Source organism: Pelobates fuscus, chromosome 3 (assembly GCF_036172605.1).
Source record: "Pelobates fuscus isolate aPelFus1 chromosome 3, aPelFus1.pri, whole genome shotgun sequence".
Taxonomy (NCBI): domain Eukaryota; kingdom Metazoa; phylum Chordata; class Amphibia; order Anura; family Pelobatidae; genus Pelobates; species Pelobates fuscus.
Window position 1 is genome coordinate 257,487,091 of NC_086319.1, and position 18,861 is coordinate 257,505,951.

At 41.9% G+C, this 18,861-nt stretch overlaps 1 protein-coding gene across 1 annotated transcript in view; it reads left to right on the forward strand.

Annotated features, from left to right (window-relative positions):
* The window catches only part of PGLYRP2 (peptidoglycan recognition protein 2), a 49,533-nt gene that overhangs the window by 323 nt on the left and 30,349 nt on the right, over positions 1-18,861 (forward strand). The window lies entirely within an intron of this gene.

Sequence of the window (18,861 nt, forward strand, 5' to 3'; positions counted from 1 at the left end):
CTGAATGGTAAAATTTAGTCAAAAGTAGCCAAGCTGTGACTATAGCTGAGTGTGATAATGTTTTATTTATTTATTTTAAATAATTATTTTTTTGCCTCAATTTGCCTTACACCTTATATTTCTTTACTGTTTCGAGTTCAGTGTATACACGCACGCCAGATTCGCCTTAAAACAATTGTTTTGGTTAACGCTTAGCCATATGCCAATTTAAATCTGTGGACGGATTATGTGCTCATGGCGTGCAAAAAAATGATTGCAGCCATGTCTGCACTCTCAGCCTATGCACAATGTCCTATCTTGAACATGTGTGATGGTATTACATTGCTGAGAGTAAACAGAGTATGTATATGTATGTGTGTACAATAATCAAAGGTGATGGGCACTGTTTAACAGAACCTTCAAAACAAATTTAAAAAAAAGAAAAATATCCTTCACATGCAGAATCTTTTCTATGTTAAGTACTATATATATATATATATATATATATATATATATATATATATATATATAAAATATAGTGACTATCTGTTCTTATAAGAACCAATAGTGACAAGTGGTGATACCTAAAAAAAGGTTTTAAGCTTACCCTGAAAGGTTAAACTGTACAGTCAAGATGGTAACTGAACATAAAAGAGATGCCAGTCACATAGGCTTAGACGTATAACGGTAAAGTAAGATGTACTTTCTAAGGTGGATAGGATATCCTCATATATAAAAAGACAAAAAAGGAAGGAATGGGAATACAGCCAATCCTGGTGCATTACACAGTGGCCTCTCACCTTCTTAGGTGCCCTAGTATAGCAGCATATTTATCATTTAAAGGAGATACAACCCTTCTTTAGCAGTAGAAATTTTGAATACTCCACAGGACAACGTTTCCAGGTGTGATGCAATTCATTAAACAAATTCAAATAAATGAATGCAAGCATAATCTGAAAAACGTATCTGCTTAATGTGGAGTCCGAGTCGCATTTCGCTGGTCCAGCTTTATCAATCTGTGTAAATCTGAGTGCTGCTGCTTCCCACCAATTGTCCAACCGCACCAGTAATACTACTAATCACTAGAGTTGTTCGGGTAGGGAGGGGGGGAGTGTGTGACAATCCAGCTGGTAATTTAATAATATATATGATTATAAAAAATGGCAAAGTTTGAAATCTTCATTATGTCCATAAGGTTGCCTTGTATTCAAATTAAAAATCCATTGCATCTCCATTTGGCCAATTGTTTTTTTATTAAATCACCTCCTCTCCAATTCATATACATTTTTTGGATCCTCCAAAATTGCATATGTCGTGGATCGCTATTGTGATGCAGTTTAAAATTTGAGAAAACAATATGTTCTTTGAACCTATTTTTTATGTTCCTCACATGTTCTTGGATTCTAATTCTTAACGCCCTTGTTGTTCTCCCAATTGAAGCCAATCCACAGGGACATGTGATCATATAGATCACCCTGGTGGAGTGGCACGTAATCATTTGTTTGATCTTAAAAATCGTCTTGTTGTTCTTTTGGGGGTGATTAAATTATTTTATTATTCATACGCTTAGTTCAGTAATTCTTCCCTATATCATCTTTCTTTGAAATCCTGCATTATCTTGCTTGCTTGTTCTTGGAACTTTAAATCGTCTGTACAGTTCCGTTTAATGCGGAGTAATTGTGCCTTAGGTGCGTTCAACAGCCACGGGGAGAAGTGACAACTCTTCTCCCCTATGTAGCTGTTGACGTCGACCTTTTTAAAGAAAGTGCACGTTTTTAATTTGTTGGTTTCTACATAAATATTGAGATCCAGAAATATATATATATAATTTATTATTTTTTATTTTATTTTTTTTTTACTAGAATTTCTTTTTACATTTCTTGTTTTCTCTGTAGTTGCAAAAACTCTGTAAGTAGCTATCAAATCCTATGTCTAATTTGGGAAGAGAAAATGTCATTATAATCTGTGATACCTGCAGTTTAGGCTATACATCATTGATAGAGCCCTGACTTGTCTAAACTGGTTGTGATTGGTTTAACCAAGAAAAATAATGTCACACCCAGCAATTGTCTATTATGTGATTTCTATAATGTGCAAATAAACCCTTCTTGTTTTGGTTGAATAATTGTATCTCCTGCTCTCCTACTGTGTGGTAAATAGCTCTACTGCTCCCATAGCCCAAATTAGCATAGAAAGTTCACAAGTTCACTTTCTTTTCTTTATTTGATATAGGGCCTATTGTGTTATACTGATAATCCATTTGCTGACATTTACCTGATTTCATTAGATTGATAACAATACACCCTACTGAGAGTAATTAACCTAGTCAAAGAGGCCTGAAATCACTGTACTGCATAATTAAATTGCACACTGTATAATCAATATATATGTATGAGTAAATTACATATGAGAAAAAGACAATGAAGGCAATATATATTTTTTTTTGTTATCACAAATCCCAAGTCTGAACTGTGTCCAGTCTTTTTATTGTAACACTGTAGGAATACTCAAATAATTTTTTCAGAAAATGGAATTTAGTTTGGAACCTCCGACACTCTTTCATTTGACGGTTTTTCTCATCCGAATATTGTCCATGAAAAATATTCCGTAAAATGATTCAAACAAAAAAGGGTGGGAAATTGGGCCTCTCAGTGTACTGCAAAATATATACATAATGATCAGCGACAATTTTAAAACAATCTGTTTAATATTGTGTAGGTCCAACACTAGGTTTCTGGAATTCGAGCTACAGTAGCTCTTCTGTGTGGTTGGACCAGATGAGCTAGCCTCCTTTCCATGTGCATCAATGATCAGCCTTTGGAGCAGAAGTTCAAGTGTGAAAAAGTAACAAATACACGGAAAAAAAAGTAGCAAAAGTAAAACTTATATATATAAAACAACATTTAGTGACAGTCACCCAGCCATCAATCATCTTATTTTACATCAATCATCAGTTTTGGGCGAAATTCCAAATGCTGAAGCAAATGAGCATATTCCGTTGCGCTATTCATTTGCTTGGTTATATGACACTTCGGAGATACGGAAATTGGCCAATCCACTGATTGGCCTAAACTTGGATGAATTGCAAATAGTGATGTGTTTAGTCCGTGCATCTCTATGGAGGGCATTCAGCGCTTCCATGCAGAACGTGGAGATTTTTAACATTGGTCCTGCAATCTTTGCAGGACTGACCCCTGGACGCCTCTCTAGTGGCTGTCAGAGTTACAGCTACTAGAGGTGGCATTAGGTTACAGAAGAGGCATCAATTACACTTCTGAGGCTGCAGGGACATTTTATATGGCCCAGAACCACTACATGGTAAGCTGTAATAGTTCTGGTGCATGTAGTGTCCATTTCCGAGTAGTCATTTTTAAAAATGCCCAGGTCCTATACTAGTAATGTGTACATATATAAAGCAAGTATCACTTTATATATATTCATGATGTGGGCACCCAGGCCACTATTGTCTGGTATAGTGAAGAGGGGGCCCAGGAAAGTCCAGCTTATACCTCTGGCAGGTACTATTGTGAGCCTTGGCTTCCTACCACACAAATTGATACTCAGAATCCACTGGCGTACATATAGGGGTCGCAGCTGCGACCGGGCCCGTCACTCCCTGCGGACCCCTACGAACGAGTACCAGCCACAATGTTTTGTGGTCCCAGGCCGTACGGCGGACCGCCGTTCAAGGGGTCCATCGGGTGGGCCATGCTGTTAGGGCCACCCGATGGAGATGGATTTCCAAGGGGCCCGGTCAGCGCTGGGCACTTTAACAGCGCGACCGGGCCCCCTGTGATGACATCACTACTGGGAGGAAGTGACTGCCCTGGTCACTCCTCCCAGAAATCACACAGAGCCCGCGTGGGAGGAAGGACAGGGAACTCTGACTCCCACCAGTCTGAGCCACCACTGGACCCCAGGGAAGGTAGGAAACAGGAGGGTGACCAAAATATTTTGTATATGTGTGTCTTTGTTTGTATGTACGTGTCTGTGTGTGTATGTCTGTCTGTATGTGTGTGTGTCTGTGTGTGTGTCTGTGTGTATGTATGTATGTATGTATGTATGTATGTATGTATGTGCCTGTGTGTATGTATGTGTCTTGGTGTGTGTGTGTGTGTGTGTGTATGTGTCTCTCTGTTTGTATGTATGTCTTGTGTGTGTGTCTGTATCTGTATGTGTGTATGTATGTGCCTGTATGTTTGTATGTGTCTTTTTATGTGTGTCTATGTGTATGTGTGTGTTTGTCTGTGTCTGTGTTTGTCTGTCTGTATGTATGTGTGTGTGTGTGTGTGTGTGTGTCTGTATGTATGTGTCTTTGTCTGTATGTGTGTCTTGTGTGTATGTGTCTGTATGTATCTGTCTGTCTGTGTCTGTGTGTGTGTGTATCTATGTATGTATGGGTGTATCTTTATGTATGTGTGTGTGAGTCTGTCGGGGGTGATCAGTTCGCACCAGGGTCCCATGGATTGTGTGTATGCCACTGTCAGTATCCAATACACAAATACACCCTGCATCCACTATACAAACATACTGAATCCACCACACATACTGCATCCATCACACAAACAAAAACATATAGCATCTACTACACACACTGCATCCACAACACAAACACACACTCTGCATTCACTACCCACATACATACACACTTTGCATCCACTACATACACGCTACATCTACTATACACACACTGCATCCAGGAAAAATAATGCTAACGCTAACATTTGTTTACATTCATGGAAGCTTACAGTCACCCACCGAATGTCTGTAATTGCCCTAAGAACATCCATAACATAGACTGGGAGAGGAAAGGGGTGGGGGATAGAAGCCCTATTTTCAGGTTTGTGCTGGCCACAGCAGACATTGTTGGCAACTTCTCTAGGCAGGTTTACAATGAAACAATTGTATCAGACACTCTTCAAATGTAAAAGAACCTTATGAATGCATTATTTACTATGTAAGCAATTAACTACTAGCCAAAGTGATTATTTATGTTCTTAGACTGGATTACAAAGAGAATAAAAGGTTAACATTTGCATATCTGTGAACTCAAACAGTATAACCTGATGCAATCATGATGATCCCATTCTCTACCAAGTAAACTGCAGTAGTTACAATAGAAGTTTTGGAAAAACCCAGGAAGCTTTAAAAGAAGTATTATTTTAACACTGTTTATTTCAGACAGGTACTGGAAGAGATAGTAAACAGATTTTTTTAATGCTAATACATTAGGTTGTTTTAATTTGATCACAGTATTTATTTATAAAATATTTTACCAGGAAAGATACATTGAAATTTCTCTTGTTTTCAAGTATGTCCTGGGTCCACAAAACATTGCATTGCTACATTAGGTTACAATAAAATACAAAAACAATATTAATACACAATATATACAACATTTAACATAGAACAGGTAGGAAATATATAATCAAACATGACACGTGCATTCTCTTTTGAGGTATGTAGAGAGGGATCTCTTAAAGGATTTGAGGCGGGAGGTCGTCTCATAATTGCGGTGCTCTGTAGGAAAAGGAGTATCGGGCTGCTTTCTTTTTGTATTGAGGTAGATTAAATAAAGTGCTGGTACTGGATCGGAGGTTATAGGAGGTGGGAACAGCCGGGGAGAGCATTCTGCTCAGGTACGGTGGGAGCTTCTCAAAAAAGCTCTTAAACACAAGGCTGGAAAGATGAAGGGTGCGTCTGGATTCCAGCAACAGCCAGTTTAGTTATTTTAGCGTGTCACAATGGTGGGTCATGTAATTACATTGTAGCACAAAGCGGCAGAACGAGTTATAAAATGTGTTGCGTTTATAAAGATGGGTTTGCAGTGCAGGTGCATATACTACATCCCCATAATCAACGATTGGCATCGGCATTTGCTGAAGAATGTTAATACACAATATATACAACATTTAACATAGAACAGGTAGGAAATATATAATCAAACATGACACGTGCATTCTGTTTTGAGGTATGTAGAGAGGGATCTCTTAAGGCTTGGGGAAGATTTGAAAGTGTGTGGGAGGTTGTTCCATAATTGCAGTGCTCTGTAGGAAAATGAGGATCGGGCTGCTTTCTTTTTGTATTGAGGTAGATTAAATAAAGTGCTGGTACTGGCTCTTCTATGGAACTGAGTCACCCACAATAACAGTCCAGTACCATGATACCAGGCAGATCCCCTCTGCACAAGAGCTAGCGCTACATCAGATGATCATTTCAATCTTGGTGTACCTCGTCATTGATGAGAGGCTGGAACACCTCTTGGCACATTGAGCAATGGATTTATTGACTGGAATACGATTTTACATTTTAAACTAAAGCCAAGTAAAATAGAACTTTATTAGTCCACAAGATAATATGCTATCCTCAGACAAGGGGCAAAAGAAGGCAAAGATAATATGTCTAATAGGAAAGATAGCAGAAATGTGTACAAAAAAAAGAGAGAGGTAGAAAAAAAAAGTATATTCACAAATTCACATTAATGTACCACCAAACTAAGTACAGGGAGTGCAGAATTATTAGGCAAGTTGTATTTTTGAGGATTAATTTTATTATTGAACAACAACCATGTTCTCAATGAACCCAAAAAACTCATTAATATCAAAGCTGAATATTTTCAGAAGTAGTTTTTAGTTTGTTTTTAGTTATAGCTATTTTAGGGGGATATCTGTGTGTGCAGGTGACTATTACTGTGCATAATTATTAGGCAACTTAACAAAAAACAAATATATACCCATTTCAATTATTTATTTTTACCAGTGAAACCAATATAACATCTCAACATTCACAAATATACATTTCTGACATTCAAAAACAAAACAAAAACAAATCAGTGACCAATATAGCCACCTTTCTTTGCAAGGACACTCAAAAGCCTGCCATCCATGGATTCTGTCAGTGTTTTGATCTGTTCACCATCAACATTGCGTGCAGCAGCAACCACAGCCTCCCAGACACTGTTCAGAGAGGTGTACTGTTTTCCCTCCTTGTAAATCTCACATTTGATGATGGACCACAGGTTCTCAATGGGGTTCAGATCAGGTGAACAAGGAGGCCATGTCATTAGATTTTCTTCTTTTATACCCTTTCTTGCCAGCCACGCTGTGGAGTACTTGGACGCGTGTGATGGAGCATTGTCCTGCATGAAAATCATGTTTTTCTTGAAGGATGCAGACTTCTTCCTGTACCACTGCTTGAAGAAGGTGTCTTCCAGAAACTGGCAGTAGGACTGGGAGTTGAGCTTGACTCCATCCTCAACCCGAAAAGGCCCCACAAGCTCATCTTTGATGATACCAGCCCAAACCAGTACTCCACCTCCACCTTGCTGGTGTCTGAGTCGGACTGGAGCTCTCTGCCCTTTACTAATCCATCCATCTGGCCCATCAAGACTCACTCTCATTTCATCAGTCCATAAAACCTTAGAAAAATCAGTCTTGAGATATTTCTTGGCCCAGTCTTGACGTTTCAGCTTGTGTGTCTTGTTCAGTGGTGGTTGTCTTTCAGCCTTTCTTACCTTGGCCATGTCTCTGAGTATTGCACACCTTGTGCTTTTGGGCACTCCAGTGATGTTGCAGCTCTGAAATATGGCCAAACTGGTGGCAAGTGGCATCTTGGCAGCTGCACGCTTGACTTTTCTCAGTTCATGGGCAGTTATTTTGCGCCTTGGTTTCTCCACACGCTTCTTGCGACCCTGTTGACTATTTTGAATGAAACGCTTGATTGTTCGATGATCACGCTTCAGAAGCTTTGCAATTTTAAGAGTGCTGCATCCCTCTGCAAGATATCTCAATATTTTTGACTTTTCTGAGCCTGTCAAGTCCTTCTTTTGACCCATTTTGCCAAAGGAAAGGAAGTTGCCTAATAATTATGCACACCTGATATAGGGTGTTGATGTCATTAGACCACACCCCTTCTCATTACAGAGATGCACATCACCTAATATGCTTAATTGGTAGTAGGCTTTCGAGCCTATACAGCTTGGAGTAAGACAACATGCATAAAGAGGATGATGTGGTCAAAATACTCATTTGCCTAATAATTCTGCACTCCCTGTAGAGAATCTCAGACCTGTTAGGAATGTAGTTGGAAATGTTTAGTCATATTATGGATAAAGACTGTAAGCCAGTGATGGCGAACCTTTTTGAACCCGAGTGCCCAATCCGCAATGCATGCCAACTTTTTTTCCTCAAAGTGCCAACATGGCAATTAAACCTGAATACTGAGGTTAAAGTTTAGAAAAAAAACAACTCATACAGTTGTCTGAACTAATTCTCCTCTTTTCACCCCCCCAGCATCTTCCCTTCTCTACCCACAGCATATACACCTCTCCGTCCAGCATCTCCTCCTCCTCCTCCTCTCCCCTTCTCCTCCCCAGCATCTCCTCCTCTCCCCTTCTCCCCCAGCATCTCCTCCTCCTCCTCTCCCCAGCATCTCCTCCTCCTCTCCCCCAGATTCTCCTCTTCTCTCCCCAAGATTCTCCTCTTCCTCTCCCCTTCTTCCCCCAGCATCTCCTCCTCCTCTCCACCAGCATCTCCTCCTCTCCCCCAGATTCTCCTCTTCCTCTCCCCTTCTCCCCCCCTATCTCCTCCTCTCCCCCAGCATCTCCTCCTCCTCTACCCCCAGCATCTCCTCTGCTCTCTTCCAGCAACTCCTCCTCCTCTCCCCCAGCATCTCTTCTTCTCTCCCCAGATTCTCATCTTCTCTCCCCTCAGCATCTTCACTTCACTACCCCCAGCATATTCCCCCTCCCCCAGTATATCCCCCTCTTCCTCCCAACGCACAAATAATACCATCTGTCACGTATTAATCTGCACATTAAAATTTGGGTAATGGCATTTACAGTCCTGACAGAAAAAGTTGTGCCTAACAACATTACCGTCCTGACAGGAAAAGTTGTGCCGAGCAGCAATTATGCACATGGAAACCTGGTAATTGCCTTTGGGGTCAAAGGCCGGTTACAGCCAATCAGATCCACAGGAGGGGTATTTAAACCAAATTCTCCTCTTGCTCATTGCCCTGTCGTGGTTTCATACCTATGGTTATCCGAGAGTGCGTTCCTGATCTTGATTTTCTGGTATTTGACTTTGTTTTGACTTCCCTGATATCTGGCATCCTTGACTTTTGGCTTTCCCTCATCTTTGTGTCTGATTCTGTGTCCCTGACCTCGGCAAGTATTTTGACTATTCTTGGAGACGTTAAGTCCGGCCATTCTAAGGTCCGGTTATACGTTATCCTTAGTCCTAGGTGTGACACAGTACTGCGTGCTGGATCAACTTGTAATCCTGACATTACGACATGGATCCTGCAGAATTGTGTCAGCACATAGCAGCTTGTGAGAGAAAGCTAGAGGAGAATGATCACCGTAAGGATCAATTTGCCCAGGCTTTTAGCACACTCCTTACTAGGACGGCTCATTTATAACCTGAGGCTTCTCCAATTATGTCACCACTGCCTAATGTACCTCCACCTATAGTATATAAGGCACCTACAATCTCCTTATCTCCTCCCCTGCCTTTTTCTGGTAATATCCAGGAATGTAGGGGATTTCTCAATCAGACTGAGTACCACTTTGAGGCCTCACCTGGTTCATTTCCTTCAGATAGAGCTAAGATTGGGTATCTGTTAAACCAACTTAAAGGTAAGGCCTTAACCTGGGCTAATCCATTGTGGGAAAGTAATAGGAATATCGCTCATTGTTACGAGGAATTCCTGGCGGAATTCAAACTGACGTTTGAACCATTAGGCAGAGAGGAAGACGCCTCCACTGCCCTAATGCATATAAAACAAGGGAACCGGTCTATCTCGGATTATGCCATAGAATTTCATACCTTGGCATCTGAGGTAGACTGGACTAACAACAGATTAATAGCTGCTTTTAGAAAAGGATTATCCGAAGTTATACTTCATGAAATTGCTGCCAAAGACTTACCTAAGGGGTTAAATTACTTTATTACCTATGTGATGCAGATCGATAATAGACTCAGAACCAGGGAAATTACTAGAAACAGAACTAGATGTTTGACTTTGTCACTAGCACATCGATTCTCCAAACCTGTTGTCCCAGACTTCTTGACGCTGTCTGAACCCGAACCTATGCAGTTAGGGGTTACAGGACTGTCTTAGGCAGAGAAACAGTGTAGGAGAAAAGAGGGCCTATGCTTATATTGTGGCAAGAAAGGGCATATGAGAAATGCTTGTCCTATACATCCGGAAAACTTCCGCACCTAAGAACCTTAAGGGGACAGGTCTTAGGTACGATGGATATGTCCACTAGTAATTCCCGAAGCAGATTTCTCCTTGAGGAGAACTTTTCATGCAAAGCCCTGGTTGACTCAGGTGTGGCTGGTTTGATTATGATTTTGTATTATTGATTTGTATTTTGTTAAAAAAACACACCATACCAGACAAGGAGAGATCATCACCTCTAGCTGTTGAGGCTATTGATGGGAGACCCCTATCTCAACCTCTTATTACCCATGAGACCTTGCCTATTTGCATTACGATAGGAGCTTTGCATAAGGAAGACATTACTTTCCAGATAATTGCTTCCCCTTCTTGTCCCATCGTATTATGGTTCCCTTGGCTCATCAAACATAACCCTCATATTTACTAGACTAGGGGGAAAATACTGGAATGGGTAGAGACTGTCAGGAAAGCTGCATGTTACCCATTTCTAAAAAAAAGTGGGCATCATTGCTTTACCCGCTGCTACGTCTCCTGAAATTCCCATACAGTATTGGGAGGTTAGAGAAGCATTTAGTAAAAGCCGGAGTAATGATCCTCCTCCACACAGATCTTATGATTGTTCCATTGATTGTTTCATTGATATCCCCACAAAAAAGTTAAATCATGGATGAGTATATCAAGGAATCTTTGAGTAAAGGCTATATACTTAAATCATCCTCGCCTGCTGGTGCAGGGTTCTTTTTTGTAGCTAAGAAAGCTGGAGAATTACAACCTTTCATAGACTACAGGGCATTAAACAAGATTACTATCAAAAATGCCTATCCCATTCCCTTTATATCCAAATTGTTTGATAGATTCCAGGGTGCTAAGATCTTCACTTAGCATGACCTTATGAGTGCTTACAATTTGCTGAGAAGTAGGGAGGATTATGAATGGAAGACGGCGTTTAACACTAGGAGTGGGCACTACGAATATCTTGTTATGTCTGTCGGGTTATGTAATGCTTTCAAGACTTCATTAATGATGTACTCAGAGACTATATTTACTATTTTGTGCTTGTACAGGTGATACTCGAAAAATTAGAATATTGTGCAAAAGTTCATTTATTTCAGTAATGCAACGTAAAAGGGGAAACTAATATATGAGATAGATGTATTACATGCAACGCAAGATAATTAAAGCCGTGATTTGTCATAAGTGCGATGATTATGGCTTACAGAGTCCTGAGTCCGTGTAAACGCCGGCTGTTGGTAATGTTCACACTCAGGATAAGGTTGTGTCTTCAATCAGAATACTTCCAGGAGGCGGAGTATACGTAATGACATCTACTCTTGGTTAGATGACACGTTTCGCTGAGGCATCGGCTTCTTAGGATCGCAACTTAGGATCCGGTGATATCTGCTACTAAGCACTTTTATTCGTATATGTGGAAATAAAGCTGTTCATTTATCCTTACTGGCTACAGTGGAAGTCTCTCTCTATATATTTGGGCTATTCAAGGTAGAGCAGACTCATCTGCTCTATGTTTGTGAGTGAATTTCTTATCTCACTATTAACTCAGTACTTCTTACCTTGCAATAATATACTATATATGTTTTGTATTCTCTTTTATGTACTGCAATTGGAGCTGTGACTTACTGCAGGTATAATATAAGTGTAAGTCAAATTTAATTAATTTATGCACTATATCACTTTGAAGTGGTTTTTGCAATCTGCACTTTTAGATCACACATGTGCTGACCGTTTGTATACACCTCATCACTTGTGAGTGAAACAGTATATTGCACTTTATTTCACACAGCTGATGCTGCTAAATGAATTTGCACTTTAAATTTTAGCGCACCTTTTTCTGTTTTTATCATACTTCCTGTCACACATATTATGCTAAGAATATATTAATATTTTCTTAGCATAATATGTGTGACATAAACCCCCATTTTGATTATCAAAACGATGATCAAATTAGCTTTTGGGTAATCAAAATAAGAGTCATAAGATATATTTATAATATCCAATCATAATATTGGAAATAACATTTTTACATTTATATCACATAGACTTAAACAATCATATTCCTGTAATTCTAGTTAATACAAAAAATTTCACACTAAAAATAATCAACCTAATCTCAATGATTATCATTGATATGTCAATCGCAGTACTAGTATGTGTAGACCAATCAGCAGGAGTGATAATGTAATTGTCTTACTCTGTGTACTGTAATGTGTCCACAAAAATATTGTTCTTTTTTATAGATATTTGCATTGTTAACTTGAACTCCACAACATCAGTATATATGGGATATAGTGTGACATCACCTATAGTGATACGTGAGTCTTGGGATACTTTGATCAGTGATACTGAAGAAGATAAAGCAATCACCTTATTAATAGCTTGATCCTTCCAAAATAGACTCATGTTTTGCTGACCAAACATTGATGCTTCACTAAAATAGTGTGTACTACTAGGGCATTGTCACCGGTTTTGGTCATAGTTACTTGACATTTTTCAGAACCATGTTGTTGCGGTCACCGGCCCGCCGAGCCTCACGGCCGTGCCCGACCGGCACGACCGTACCGACTACACGAGCTTACCTGCTCGTCGGCGAGCCGGGAACCGCGCACTCACTTCTTCCGGGCATCACGCCCGAATCCAATATGGCGCCGATCACGTGGTCGCGTCTATGGATAGCCCCGCCCCCGAGAGTTATACCATCATGTGCGTGACGTCACGACGTCAACGCACACGCACGTTTTGGGGTCAGAGGTCGCCCTCTGACCAATCATAGCCTAGAGAGGGGTATTTAAACCCCTAGCTTTTCCCAGAACTTTGCCCTGTCGTGGTTTCAGTTTCCTGGTTTCCTGAGAGTGCTATTTCCGTGTTTCTGATTTCCTGGTATCCTGATCCTTGGCGTTTCCCTGATTATTCTGATCTCTGGTTTCCCTGACTTGGCTTGTTTAATCGGTATTGAGTATTTTCTGGCTTCCTTGACCTCGGCTTTCCCTTTGACCATTCTCTGTCTCTAGCGTATTAGTCCGGCCATTCTAAGGTCCGGTTTACGCTCTATCCTGTTATTTTCCTTTTCTTACTTATGTATATGTTTACATAGTTTCTGCGTGCTGGACCACATAGTTAGCCGTGACATTACGACAGGGCCATGGGTCCTGCAGTACTATGCAAACATATGATCGCCTGTGAAAATAGGGTGGAGGATATGGACCACAGGTTAGACCAATTTGCCCAGGCATTTCAGACCTTGCTCCAGAGGACTGCCTATTTAGAGGTCCCTCCTGTACCACCTGTGATTCCGCCACCTGTAGTGGTTCCCGTACCACATAAACCACCGTCCATAACCCTGTCACCTCCCCCTCGTTATGGAGGTGATTCTAAAGAATTCAGAGGTTTTTTAAACCAAATTGAATACCACTTTGAGGCCTCCCCAGGTTCATTCCCAACAGATAGATCAAAAATAGGCTATCTGATGAACCAATTAACTGGAAAAGCCTTAACCTGGGCTAACCCCTTATGGGAAAGTGGTGACGCAGTAGCCCGTGATTACAGTGCCTTTCTCACAGCTTTTAAGGCTACGTTTGAACCCAAAGGCAGGGAGAAGAACGCTGCCAAAGCCCTTATGAGAATCAAGCAAGGCAGTCGTTCTGTAGCCGATTATGCCATAGAGTTCAGGACATTGGCGTCTGAGGTTGATTGGACTAATAGTGGTCTGGTGGCTGCTTTCTCTGAAGGTCTAGCTGAGAGTATACAAGATGAGACCGCAGCTAGAGACCTTCCGGTTAATCTTAATGAGTTTATTGCCTACATGATAGACATTGATAACCGGCTCAGAGAGAGAGAGAAAAACAAACAACTTAACAGACGTTCTAATTTGTCCATAGCCCCTCGTTTCTCTAACCCAGTGGTGAGTAGCCAAGCGCCTCTTCCAGAACCTGAACCCATGCAATTGGGTAGCGCTAAACTCACTGAGGCAGAGAGACAACACAGACGTAACGAGGGGTTATGTATGTATTGTGGCAAGAAGGGACATCTAAGATCGTCATGCCCGGTTCGGCCGGAAAACTTGCACACCTAAGGCACGTACGGGGACCGACCTTAGGTGTGATGTATATGTCCCCTAAATTGACTAAGAACCGTTTCCTTGTCAAAGTTACCTTGTCTTTTAAGAAGACTACTATCCAGTGTGAGGCTATGATTGACTCTGGGGCAGCTGAGAATTTCCTAGACAAAGAGTTCTCTGCTAAACATCTCCTGCCCTTAAGACAAAAAGAGAAACCTATAGCAGTCGAGGCCATTGATGGAAGGCCTCTTTCCCAGCCTTTCATCACACACGAAACTCTGCCAATCACTGTCTCAGTGGGTATTCTCCACTCTGAAGAAATGACCGTTCAAATCATATTTTCCCCTACATGTCCGATAATACTCGGTTTCCCTTGGCTCCTGAAACACAATCCTCGTTTGGATTGGATTGAAGGAGAGATTGTGAGTTGGGGTGAGAGATGCAAAGGTGTGTGCTTGAAGCAAATCCCACAACCTATTGGCACCATTAATGTTCCTATTACACCTCCCTTGACCACACAAATACCGCCGCAGTATATGGATTTAAAAGAGGTATTTAACAAGGTCCAGTCAGAAGGGTTACCTCCTCATAGACCCTATGACTGTACTATAAATTTATTACTAGGGACTATGCCTCCCAAGGGAGGAGTTTTTGCCTTGTCCCCCCAGGAAAATCTTTGTTTGGAAGAATACATAAAGGATACATAAAGGGTCATATCCGTAGATCCACCTCACCAGCCGGACCTACGCCCCTGTATCAATTATAGGGGTTTGAATAGGATTACCATAAAAAATGCCTACCCTATTCCCCTTATATCAGAGCTGTTTGACAGATTGAAAGGAGCTCGAGTCTTTACCAAGCTCGATCTCCGAAGTGCATACAATCTAGTCAGAATTAAGGACGGTCACGAATGGATGACCGCATTTAACACCAGAATGGGACATTACGAATACCTGGTTATGCCGTTTGGATTATGTAACGCTCCAGCGGTATTCCAGGATTTTATTAACGATGTCCTAAGAGAGTACCTTCACATGTTCGTTCTAGTGTATCTGGACGACATACTCATCTATTCCCCAGACCTAGAGACACATCACGAACATGTGAGAATTGTACTCAAAACCCTGTTACAGAACGGTCTTTACTGTAAACTGGAGAAATGCCAGTTTGACCAAACGGAGATACAATTCCTTGGATACGTTATATCTCCGTCTGGTTTCCAGATGGATCCCCGCAAACTGGAGGCAGTCTTACAGTGGCCATTGCCCAAGGGCCTTAAAGCTACTCAACGCTTTATAGGTTTTGCGAATTACTACCGCAAATTCATAAAGGGATTTTCCTCCGTGATTTCCCCTATAACCAATTTAACAAAAAAAGGAGCAAATTGTATATCTTGGCCCAAAGAAGCAAGAGAGGCATTTGAACGGTTAAAATCTTTATTTTCCTCAGCACCTGTCCTGACCCATCCTGATCCAACCAAACCATTTATCCTAGAGGTAGATGCGTCAGAGACAGGAGTTGGAGCCATTCTGTCTCAGAGAGAAAGCCCTAATACGCCGTTACATCCCTGTGGATTTTACTCTCGCAAACTCACACCTGCCGAGAAGAATTATGACATAGGGAATAGGGAACTTTTGGCCATTGTACTTGCCCTTAAAGAATGGAGGCATCTCTTGGAAGGTTCCAAAGAGCCACTTCTGATCTTTACTGATCATAAGAATTTGGCTTATATTGGGGACGCTAAGAGACTATCCTCTCGTCAGGCTAGATGGTCATTGTTCCTCTCCCGATTCAATTTCGTAATTACGTATAGGCCTGGTACTAAAAACACCAAGGCAGATGCACTTTCTAGGCAGTTTGAGACAGAGGAAGTTCCGGAACAAGAGGTATATCCTATTATACCTCCTGAATGCCTCATTGCCACTACAGTTTCCGAAGTGTCTTCTCCACTCCTCGGTGCCATAATAGCAGATCAAACTCAGGCACCTGTGGGAAAGCCTCCGGACAAACTGTATGTGTCACCTCAGTTCCGAAAGAAGGTACTAGATATGTTCCATGACAACCTCACAGCAGGCCATCCTGGAGTCCATAAAACTCTCTCTGCCATCTCCAGGAGGTTTTGGTGGCCTGCTCTTAGGAACGATATCAAAGATTACGTTGGGGCATGTCAAATATGTGCCGTTTCTAAAGTACCTCCTAGATCGCCTCCTGGACTGCTACAACCACTGCCCATACCTAGTGCTCCATGGACCCACTTAGCCATGGATTTTATTGTGGATCCACCCAGTTCAAACGGGTTTAATACAGTCCTTATGGTTATCGATAGATTCACAAAGATGGCACATTTTGTCCCACTTAAAAAATTACCATCTGCTCAGGATCTAGTTCAAATATTCTTGAGAGAAATCTTTCGGTTGCACGGTGTACCCAAAAGCATAGTATCTGACAGAGGCACCCAGTTTGTTTCTAGGTTCTGGCGTTCCTTCTGTAAACAATTGGGCATCGAACTCTCCTTTTCATCAGCGTATCACCCTCAAACAAATGGAGCAGCAGAGAGGGCGAATCAGTCTTTAGAAGCCTATTTACGTTGCTTTATAAATGCCAATCAGTCTAACTGGTATGAACTCTTACCCATGGCTGAGTTCGCCAGGAACAACGCCACTCATGAATCTTCTAATCATAGTCCATTCTTTGTAAATCAGGGTTATCACCCCGCGGTTTTTCCTTCTGAATTCTCAGACACGGAAATTCCTGCTTTGAACACCCGTTTAGAATCGATTCATGATACCTGGGATTCCGTCCATTCAGCTCTGCAAAAAGCCTCATTACGAGCAAAGGTCCAAGCTGACAAAAAACGGGGCGCTAATCCTGTCTATCTTCCAGGTGACAGGGTGTGGCTCTCCACAAAACATATCAAGCTCAAGGTCCCGTCCATGAAATTTGCCCCTCGATACATAGGTCCCTTTCGAGTTACCCAACGTATTAATCCAGTGACCTATTCTTTGGCACTACCGGCTCATATGAGAATTGCGAATACTTTCCATGTGTCTCTGCTCAAGCCCCTTACTTGCAATCGCTACACCAAGTTATCCACTCCTCCTCCGCCCTTGGTAGTGGGTGATCAAGAAGAATATGAAGTCCATTCTATCATGGACTCCAAGTTATCCAGAGGTGTCTTGTCCTATCTCGTTGACTGGAAGGGTTATGGCCCCGAGGAACGTTGTTGGGTTCCTGCTGACCGGGTCCATGCGCCCCGTCTTATCCGGTCATTTCACAACCGCTTTTCTCTTAAGCCGGGTCCTTCCCGCCCGGTGCGCGGTCTTCGAGTGGGGGGTACTGTTGCAGTCACCGGCCCGCCGAGCCTCACGGCCGTGCCCGACCGACACGACCGTACCGACTACACGAGCTTACCTGCTCGTCGGCGAGCCGGGAACCGCGCACTCACTTCTTCCGGGCATCACGCCCGAATCCAATATGGCGCCGATCACGTGGTCGCGTCTATGGATAGCCCCGCCCCCGAGAGTTACGTCAACGCACACGCACGTTTTGGGGTCAGAGGTCGCCCTCTGACCAATCATAGCCTAGAGAGGGGTATTTAAACCCCTAGCTTTTCCCAGAACTTTGCCCTGTCGTGGTTTCAGTTTCCTGGTTTCCTGAGAGTGCTATTTCCGTGTTTCTGATTTCCTGGTATCCTGATCCTTGGCGTTTCCCTGATTATTCTGATCTCTGGTTTCCCTGACTTGGCTTGTTTAATCGGTATTGAGTATTTTCTGGCTTCCTTGACCTCGGCTTTCCCTTTGACCATTCTCTGTCTCTAGCGTATTAGTCCGGCCATTCTAAGGTCCGGTTTACGCTCTATCCTGTTATTTTCCTTTTCTTACTTATGTATATGTTTACATAGTTTCTGCGTGCTGGACCACATAGTTAGCCGTGACACATGTTTAATGTATTCAAACCCACAAAAAGCATTTGTAGAGTCATACACAAAAGGTTTTCCATCGCATCATGGAAATGATTACCCTTAAACTTGACACAATCTGTCAAAAGAGGTTGGAAAGCCAATACTTCTGGGGTTTGTATTCTCACATGGATATCATCCTTCCATATTCCTACATTATGTATTTTTTTTTATCTGAAAAATGTTCCTCTGTGTAACTTAAGGAATTGATCATAGAAAACTCTAACGAATTCACCCGCTTATGGTAAAGTGGTTAATGGTATTAACCATCTTGACAGGAATAGTTGTGCCCATTTTCAGCCATGCGCCTGGATACCTGATAATCCCAGCATGTCTAGGGACGCCGGCCGCTGCGTATCTATGCCACCTTATAGCCCCATGACGGCCCACGTTGAGAATGATGTCGGTGTGCGCACGTTCTGGGGTCAAAGGCCGATTACAGCCAATTGGAATAACAGGATGGTTATTTAAATTTATTTTTACATTCTCTCATTGCCCTGTCGTGGTTTCTGCCTGATGGTAATCCGAGAGTACATTCCTGATCTTGATTTTTGTTATTTGACTTTGGCTTTGTTCTGACTTCCCTGATTTCTGGTATCCTTGACTTTTGGCTTTTTCTCATCGCTGTGTCTGATTCTCTATCCCTGACCTCGGCAAGTATTCTGAC